The sequence below is a fragment of the Danio rerio genome, chromosome 17 (genome assembly GCF_052040795.2).
Source record: "Danio rerio strain M-AB ecotype USA chromosome 17, GRCz13ab, whole genome shotgun sequence".
Lineage (NCBI taxonomy): Eukaryota > Metazoa > Chordata > Actinopteri > Cypriniformes > Danionidae > Danio > Danio rerio.
This window is the reverse complement of record NC_141037.1, coordinates 12,097,480-12,107,181: the sequence shown is the minus strand read 5'-3', so window position 1 is coordinate 12,107,181 and position 9,702 is coordinate 12,097,480. Positions and strand designations below refer to the sequence as shown.

At 33.1% G+C, this 9,702-nt stretch overlaps 1 long non-coding RNA gene across 4 annotated transcripts; it reads right to left on the bottom strand.

Moving 5' to 3' along the window:
- Positions 1 to 4,673: 4,673 nt before the first annotated feature.
- Positions 4,674 to 9,265, bottom strand: LOC137488259 (uncharacterized). Of its 4 annotated transcripts, XR_015945080.1 has the most exons (7): positions 9,112 to 9,265; positions 8,116 to 8,147; positions 7,754 to 7,819; positions 7,378 to 7,566; positions 6,967 to 7,124; positions 6,360 to 6,455; positions 4,674 to 5,623 (listed from the first exon to the last, which is right to left on the bottom strand). It is a non-coding gene; the product is annotated as an uncharacterized LOC137488259 (long non-coding RNA). The 4 variants fall into 4 exon arrangements; XR_015512947.1 differs by lacking the exon at positions 7,754 to 7,819; XR_015512948.1 differs by lacking the exon at positions 9,112 to 9,265 and having other exon boundaries at positions 8,116 to 8,215.
- Positions 9,266 to 9,702: the final 437 nt, after the last annotated feature.

Below are 9,702 nucleotides of genomic sequence, written 5' to 3'. Positions count from 1 at the left end.
ATGCAACATGCATTCAGTACAAATTGAACCAACTTTGAACCATTTTTTTTTTAATTGCTGTAATTTCTTTCATCTAAATTTGTTTGTTTTTCAGCAAAGTATAATTTAGATTTAGTTCAAATTTAAATCTAATATTAATTGTGAAAAATTAAAATTTTTAACTTGCTCTAAAGACCATTCATTTATCATTATTATTATTATTATTATTATTTATTTTATTTTTTTTACTTGGGTACAACATACTTTTTCATTTATTCATTCATTTCCTTTGGCTTTGTCTCTGATTTATCAGAGGTAGCCACAGCGGAATGAACCACCAATTATTCCGGCATATGTTTTACGCAGCGGATGCCCTTCCAGCTGCAACCCAGTATTGGGAAACATACTTTTTATTTTGGAAAAAAACAAACAAATTTTTACCCTTACATCAAAGTATTATTTTGCTTTGAACCAACTTTTTAAAAATCTTTATCGTTTACTGTATTTTGTTACAGCTGAATTGATTAATTTCCCTCAAATTAAAGTTTTTATTTGCACTGAAAAATGTGTTGTAAAATTTACAGTAACTTAGGGGCAGTTTTGTCAATTTACAAGCGCACTGTAAATAAATAATTACAATTGGGCTGTATTTTTTATTACATTATGACTGTAATTATTAATTTATGTGCTTGTAAATTCACAATCTTACTGGTAACCAAAATTGTCAGTAAGTTACTGTAACTTTTACATTTTACAATTGTAATTAATTTTTTATTTTATTATTTAAAATCCAGTTAAAACATAAAAAAATATATATTTAACATTAATTTAAATGTTAATTCTGCCCAAATAAAAACAAAATCACCCAAAGCTCAAATATTGTTTTTATAGAAACCTAATAAATTAATTAAATTACTTTAGTAATTTTTTTGGAAAAAAGAAATAATAACATTTTAACTTTTTTTATCTACAAAATCAAAGTAAAGTTGTGCTTTGGACTAAACTGAATAAAATTGAGCAATTTTATTATATGGAATTGTTATATATAAACACAAAAAAATTACATTTGCTGTTTGTTCAAACTACTTATTTAAAATGAGCTGAAACAACACAATTATTGAGGGGTTTTTGCGACAAATTAATTGTTTTGTGTTCGATTCACTTAAATTTGTAAACACTACGAAGTTAAATTAATTTCTTCATGTTGTCCCAACATAAATCGATTGTGGAACCTATCTTTTTTTTTTTTTACAGTGTATATTCAAAACGAAGTTTCTGATTCAGTACAAACTGTAATGTAACAAGACACAACTTCACTTGAGGTAGCTCAAAATAATACCATTTTTGCTTTTTTACAACTTAAAACATTTCCTTGGGGGTTCATTTTTTGCTTTAAGACAAATTGAAAAAAAAAAAACAAGTTAAAACCAGAAATCATAATTTTCTACTTAATTCAATATAAAAATGTACTTTGAAGAAAACACAGAGTAGTTTCACTTTTCTTTCAGTGAAGGTGAATATCAGCGCTCTGTTGCCATTTTGAAATGTTTACTGATGTCTCCCACATAATTCTCAGTAAAACTAATTGTTCAACTGAATAGAGGGTTTGAATACATCTCTACCAAGGCGTTCACACAGTTCACACGGTTCTTAAAAGAGTCAATCGAGCGGCTTTACCGCTATTCAGATGAAATGAGGCAGAGCTGTTGTTTTCTCTTTAAGATTGAGCTCAAATCAATAAGACTCCATTTACAGTTAGTCTGGTGTCTTTCGTGTCTGGACATGAAAACCAAGAAACAAACCAGTTCATCTGTAAAAAGGAGCGTATACGTCTGTCTGTGTTTATAGGTCATTTAGGCTTCACTTATTTCAAAACTCCTGTATTTTTTGCTAGTGACAAGAGATTTAAATAATGTTTTCTGTAGCTCATTATGCTGAATTCGGTGAAGCTGTAGTATGTGGTAATCTACAAGGCTTATATTTCATCTGCAAGGCATTAGTTGTATGTTATTCATGTTGGTGCCATCAACGATGTACATTTCATACTTGTTGGGGTTCAGCGCTGTCATATAAAGACCCACTAATAACTTCTGTAAAACTCTCATCTGGATTTGATTTAAAAATAAAGTCAGGAAGTGCTGGAGTGATCTGATAAGTGAATGGAGACACATTATAAATCATCAGTATCCATTGATGTAGTTAAATTCTTAATAGATTAATTATCAGGCTATGCAATGCAAACTGTATCATTTTCAAATACAATGTTTTTCCTGATGTTGCCAGTTTGCAGTCAGGCTCATGAATATTAATTAAGCATATTAATAAACTCTACAAAGTCATTGGTTGATTGTTTTTTGCAAAGTATGCTCAATCCTGAGTAATACTTTTAAGGGAATGTAATTATGAAATATAATTTTTATCTGAATAAACAACAGGAAGAACAAATCCACTCCTAACAGTGTGAGAAACATCCCCGCTAAATTAAATCAGCTCCTAAGAATGTCTCTTTCTGCCATTTACTAATAAAACAAGAGCTTCTAAGCAGGCTTTAGACATTTTAATGTCAGATTAGCTAAATGCATTACCTGCGTTAAATGTAACACTGTTAAACATATTTAATTAACCTCGTAAGTTAACGCGTTTACTTTGGCGGCCCTCAATTTTCACACGCACATGTCCTGCTTTGATTGCTGTTTTGCTTTTGGCTGCTTTCAAGTACAGTTAAAGAGTGGTGGTCTTTGCTTTGATGGGCTTATGCGACTAACAGGAGAGGGGATGAGGTGAGAAAGTGGGGGATGACAGGAAGACACTGCTGTGATGGAGGTAGAGAAGGCGGGACATCCCAGCTGGACCCGTCTTTGAAATGGGTGCCTGGCTGAGGGGGGGAAAACATGGAAGAAAGAGTCCGATTCAGGAAAATACCAACAAGTTGCTCTTCACAGGAATCAGAGGACTTACACTCTATTCAGTCCTATCCAAATGCATGTGCCTCTGCTTTTCAACTGGTGCGGTACTTTGTTATTTGTCTATTAGCATTAGAGGCTCAATGGGCGCAGCTAAACTGAGACCTCTTTTGCTACAGCGGTTTCTTTGGGCTTCAACTCTAATGAAAAGGCAACGTTGTGGGCTGAAGTGAAAATGAAGACAGAGTTAGAAAGCAGATATGAAACGGCTTTGAAGTGGCCTGTAAAGATTTTGGCCAGTCTTAAGAGGAGCCGTTTCTCAAATCCTGGCACCCCACACGTTATAGTTTTTTGCTACAATTGGCAACCTCCAGGAGATCTGGAGAATTGGAGATCTGGAATAATCTTTTAAGCCCCGCTCCAAGTCCTTTCTTCTCCACAGTCACGGAAACTTTTGTATTTTTTCTGAGTAGTGTTTCGCACTACAAATTAAGAAGGAGCAATGATGTTATCCAACCAGTTGCTTTGGTAAAATAAACGATGTTTCATCATACTCCAGCTGTCCTTCCTCCACCTTTATTTTGGCTAACTAGATCCATCTGAAAACTTTGCTGTACTGTAGAGTCCATTCTCATGCTAAAGTCCATTCATTTTGCACTGCACATGAGCAGTTTAAACGGATAGTTCACATAAAAATTGTAATTCTGCCATCATTTATTCACCGTTCATTTGTTCAAAACCTATTTGAGTTTCTGGTAACACTTTCTATGATGCTTATGCTCATATAACTCTGTTTATAATTGTCTATAATCATGCATTGCAGTTCAGTAAATGTATTAATGAAGACACAAATAAACCTATAATGCATTATAATGACTAATTAGGTCCATTGGAAACTTTGCTGTAGAATCCATTCTCACGCTACGTCCATCCATTTTGTATTGCACATGAGCAGTTTAAAGTGATTGTTCACACAAAAAATTGTAATTCTGCCATCATTTATTCACCGTTCACTTATTTAAAACCTATTTGAGTTTCTGGTAACACTTTCAATGAAGCTCATGCTCATAATGTATAACTCTTGTTTATAATTGTTTATAATCAAGCATAGTAGTTCAATAAATGTATTAATGAAGACACTAATAAACCTATCATGCATTATAATGGCTAATAAGTTCCATTAGAAAACTTTGCTGTAGAGTCCACTCTCACGCTACGTCCACACTGTAAAAAAAAAAAGTTGAGTAAACTTAAAATAATTAGGCAACCTATCACACATAGCTTTTTGAGTTAACTCAACAAACAGGGTTTGAAGACCAGTGAACTCAAAATATTTTGTTGAATTCTTTAGTTCTCTGAACAAAAAGTATCATGTTCAACCAACAGGATATTTTTGTTTGCTGAACAAAAAATATCATGTTCATTCAACAAGACATTTTTGTTTGCTGTACAAAAAATATCATGTTAACCCAACAAGACATTTTTGTTTGCTGAACAAAAAATATCATGTTTAACCAGCAGGATATTTTTGTGTGCTGAACAAAAAATATCATGTTCAACCAACAAGATATTTTTGTTTGCTGAACAAATATTATCATGTTTACTCAACAAGATCTTTTGTTTGCTGAACAAAAATTTTCACGTTTATTCAACAAGATCTTTTGTTTACTGAACAAAAATCATTATGTTTACCCAACAAGATTTTTTTAGTTTACTGAACAAAATAAAACAAACTGATTCATTATGCATTTACTATTAATTTTTAGGATTCAAATTAAATACACAAGAATAGTCAATTCACTTTTTTTTATTTTTAACTGTGTTCAAATCACAATCCAAAACATTTGCATACAAAATCAGCATTTGACATTAGCCGTGTTCAGCATTGGGCTAGTTTGTACACAACTAGTACTGAATGTTTCCAGATTTGAAAAGATTGTACACTGCCTCAACATAAAATAACTGGCAACCTTACTAAAACCAAGCTATTAGTGTGTCTAAACACTCAAACCAGGTGAATATACAATCATCTAATCAGAGTAAACCCTAAAAGCCACTCCATTCATACAGTCTTTAAAGTGTACTGCACTTTTGTCAACAAAGTACATAAAGTCCAAAAACAGACCTCAAAACATTCAAACAGTGGCACATTAGGAAGTGGTCACGGGTCAGTTGCCGTTACTGTGTGGTTTGTTTGAATGTTCTCCCTGCGTTCACGTGGGTTTCCTTTGGGTTCTCCGGTTTCCCCCACAGTCCAAAGACGTGTGGCACAGGTGAATTGGGTAGGCTAAAATTGTCCGTAGTGTATGTGTGAATGAGTGTGTATGGATGTTTTCCAGAGATGGGTTGCAGCCGGAAGGGCATACGCTGCGTAAAACAAGTTCATTGCGCTGTGGCGACCCCAGATTAATAAAGGGACTAAGCCGAAAAGAAAATGAATGAATGAATGAACTGAACTCTCGCAGATCATGTGCCACCAACCTCCATAAAACATGCTGAATCACTTAAAAAGTATATTTGAGTTCTTTTGGGTGTTCCATATTCAGTCTATACAAGAGGCTGAACAAGTAAGCGAAGGCTGCAGGCAGATGTGTGATTTCCTGAAGTACTATGGCCTCCTCCAAGATTTTAGCGAGGTTCATCACATATTGCAGGGATGCAGAAGTGCCATTATCATCTTCCACCACAGTGAAGATTCCAATCCTTTAATCTCTGGTGCTGTGGTCTTCAGGGTCCGTGTCCTTATAGGAGATTAAGTAATGGGAAAATTAATTGATGTGTAATATTAATTACTACTTATTAATGTTATTACTATTATGCAAAGAAAATAAAAACATGTAATACTTTCGTACATACAAACAGTAACACTTTGAATAGTCTATAATATATAATAATTGAACAATATATTGACAACTTTTTAATATTTAGCAATTTTTTAAACTTTTATTTTACATAAAATTGCAAAGATTTACTTTTATTTGATACAGTTTCAATTGTGAAAGTTGTTTATTGTCCTGTTTAGAATATAACTGAGCCTTTAATTGTCATTCATAAGGGATTTATAAAGCATAAATAGTCCTCACTTTAGATTAGGTCACAACTGGATGAAGTTAAGCTCATAAAGCATATACTAACATACAAAGTAACTATTATTACATACCTTAATATTAGGATATTTAAATGTTAATTTGAATAGTTTATTAATCGTGTACTTAAGCATTCTGAATGATCTTAAAAACACCAACTATTCTTAAATAACTGGTTTGTAAATAATGCAATACTTAAATTAGTAATACAAATGAATCATTAAAGTTTAAAAAAATACAATCATTGAGCACTTCATGTAGAGTTATGCTTAACAGAAAATAAATTAACTATTCGCTAATATTAAATAAATTATTTATAGCGTGCAGCTATTAAAAGTGTTACCAAGCAGACTAATAAATGTAGAATAGGGTATGAAAATGGGTAACTTACCAGACATATCTTGAGAAAGCAAGCAGAATTTTTACGAAGAAAAATTGGCAATCCCTCAAGAGCTGCTCTTTCTCGATCGGTGACAATATCAGTGACCTAAAGGAAAGTCATTTACAAAGGGTGTTTTACAATCTTATTGTTTTGTAAGTAAAAATGTACTTAGTACATTTAAATGAGCATAGTATTTTATTCATGCTGTTGAAAAAACACATGGCTTTATTTTTAAAAAAGAATTTTGTGGTTTCCATACAATGGAATTTGATAATGGTTGTGTTGGCAAATTTAGAAAAATGTTTAGTTTCATGTGACAATTACTTTGAGTTAAAAACTACAGCTATTATTTTCTATTTTCCTCTTTGAATGTATTCATTTGAAATGGTCACTCAAAACAAGTGAAACATCTGTTATTTATCTTACTTCCATCTCACAATCAAAACACAACTTGACACAATTAAAATTAATGCAAAAGGGCTGGACAATTAAATTGTTGCAATTACGTTTTATTAGACTGTATTACCTGAGCATGAAATTCTTGCAGGACAAAATATGTTGCACATGTTAAAAACATCAGACGGGTGTATAAGAAAAAAAAAATCTTAATGAGTACCTGCTCATCCATCTTGTTTAAAGTTGTATCCATCTCTGGACCCATTGAATCCCTTCTTTTCTGTAGAGTTTCAGGAGAGGTGCTGTATATTTATCAAGTCACTCGATTAACTGTCTCAGGAGATCTACATTACAGATCTGAGAAAACTCTGTGCAGATCTACAATATACAAAAAAAACATACATATTAATTTTTACACATAATATATATATATATATATATATATATATATATATATATATATATATATATATATATATATATATATATATGTAAATGTAAATATTTAAATGTTCAAATGCTGAATACAGATGTATTTTGAATTACCTATAATAATAATGTTGTTTGTTATTTTTAGCATTATCATTACTACCTTGAATGAAACCAAAGCAATTGCAATATAGTGACTTACCTCTTCCTTAAAGTCCAGGTTATCTCTCTCTAATTTCTTCCTGGCTAAATCTCAACAACTTCTTTTGGGCAAAGAGAAAAGGTTTCTTGCATCTGCTGGTGAATGACCGTCAAATTTCACTGATGATAACAAGTCTCACCTCCTCAAGGAAATCTTGCATTGAATTATGTCATTGTCAATATTTCAGTCCTTTTGAGCAAAAAGAAAGAAAAATATATATTTAGCCCTTTATATTTTTTATGTAAATAAAAGCTAGCTGACTGTTAAAGCAAGTTGGTCTGAATATGATAGACATTCAGTCGAGCTAACAAATCAAGCAATGAATTACATGAAAATCACACGATTTTCACACAAATTACACAGTTAAACACGTCACCGTTTGTTCCACTGGCTCTGGTTCGAAGGGAAAAAAGGTTATGATGTGCGCAATGCTGACAGCAATCTAGATAAACAGGACATAATGTTATATTTGACTTGGATACCTGATCTGGTATGTTATATGATACTCATTGTATTAATCGTTAGTTATTAAAGCAAATGACTCGATTGAAATCGCTATTTGTTTCAAATACATTCACTCTAAACTTTTATTGATGTAAATAGCCAAAACCAAGTGCACGAAACAAGTAACTCACGGCTAAATTATAACAAATAGTTCCGTATTAGGATACACGCGCACATCAAAGCCAACATATCAAATAATATAACGTTAGATGACAACAAAAAAGACATACATACCTATGATTTAGCAGAAACGTCGTTGGCCTGCTCTTAACTAGGGATGGCTGACGTGAAACTGATGTTTTGACACAGTGTCGAGATCCCGAAGCGCAAGTGTTTCGAATCACTGCACCGAAGCATGATCCGAAGCACCCAAGTCACGTGACTAAAGTGTTTCGAAACACCTAGTCACGTGACTAAAGCGATTCAAAGCATCGATCAGCTTAGAAACGTTTCGAGACCTGGTGAATCCTAATTTGACTGCTGGTCTCCAATTTATCTCTGTCTCAAATGGCTTAGAGCACTGTGGGTTTGCTGATTGATTCTATGCTAAGCATGATGTTTTGGGTTCGAATCCCGACTTCGAAATCATGGTTTTATGTATTTTAATCATGTTTCTGTTTTGTGTAGCCTAAATAGGATACAGCTACAGTTACGCCATCAATTTAGCATCATTTTTGTAACACTGTAAAACAATAATAAATATTTTTACAGTATGGTTGGGTTTAGGGTTTGGGTAGACATTAATAAAATACAATAAATGGGAAATTTAATGAATAATATAAATAATTCTTGATAACTTCAGGCCACCATTTTTGATCTAGCAACAACCCTGTTTTAAGACAAAAACAAGACATATTTATTCACAAATTGTTTATTCGGATATCAGACCAATGTTGAAACAAAACGATACAAGAGCAAAGCATTACCAACTGGTATTAAAGCATTTTAAAACAACTGCTACTGACTGGCTTCGAAATCTACTACTCTTGAATGGATGTCTGACACCTTAACCACTGTACTATGTTACTTGAAGGATTCCACTTTCACAAAGTGGGGTTTAATCCCTCAATTTGTTCAATCGTTCTTTGCTGAAGCTGTTTCAGTGCAATATATATAAAAAATGACCACTAAATGTCACTGTAGAGTGAGGTTTCGAAACGTTTCGAAGCTTCGACACATTTGCTTCGACTGTTTCAGTGTTTCACGAAGCCTCGCTTTGCCCACCACTACTCTTAACCGCTCTATCACGGTCTCTCACATCATTAATACACTGGTAAAATAGATCGGGCAGTCAGATGGGTAGCACATCGCACAAAAACATGTATACAATTATATACAATCGATTATGAAAACGATTGACACGTAGCTCCGCAGAAAGAAAGATGGTTCGTTTTGTCGCACGCACGTGACAGGTACCCCCTGCAGTGAGCTATGGAAGTATATTGCGCATGCGCCAGAAGCTTATAAGGCGCATGCGCCAACAAGAAGGGCACGCATCAACGCAAAACTAAGAATTTTGTATTAGTTCAACGAAATATTTTAAGTTTTTCACATTGAAGCACCATATTTGTTGAACAAACTAACTATTATTTGTCAGCATTTCAAATGAAAATATTTAAATTCAGTTAACTTATTAATCTTTGTTCAGAGGACTTTTTGAAAGTTGGCGTTTTTACAGTGCATCCATTTTGCACTGCACATTTATTCACCGTTCACTTGTTCAAAACCTATTTGCGTTTCTGGTAACACTTTGTATGAAGCTAAAGCTCATAATGAATAATATGTCTGTTTATAATTATCTATTTTCAAGCATAGTAATTC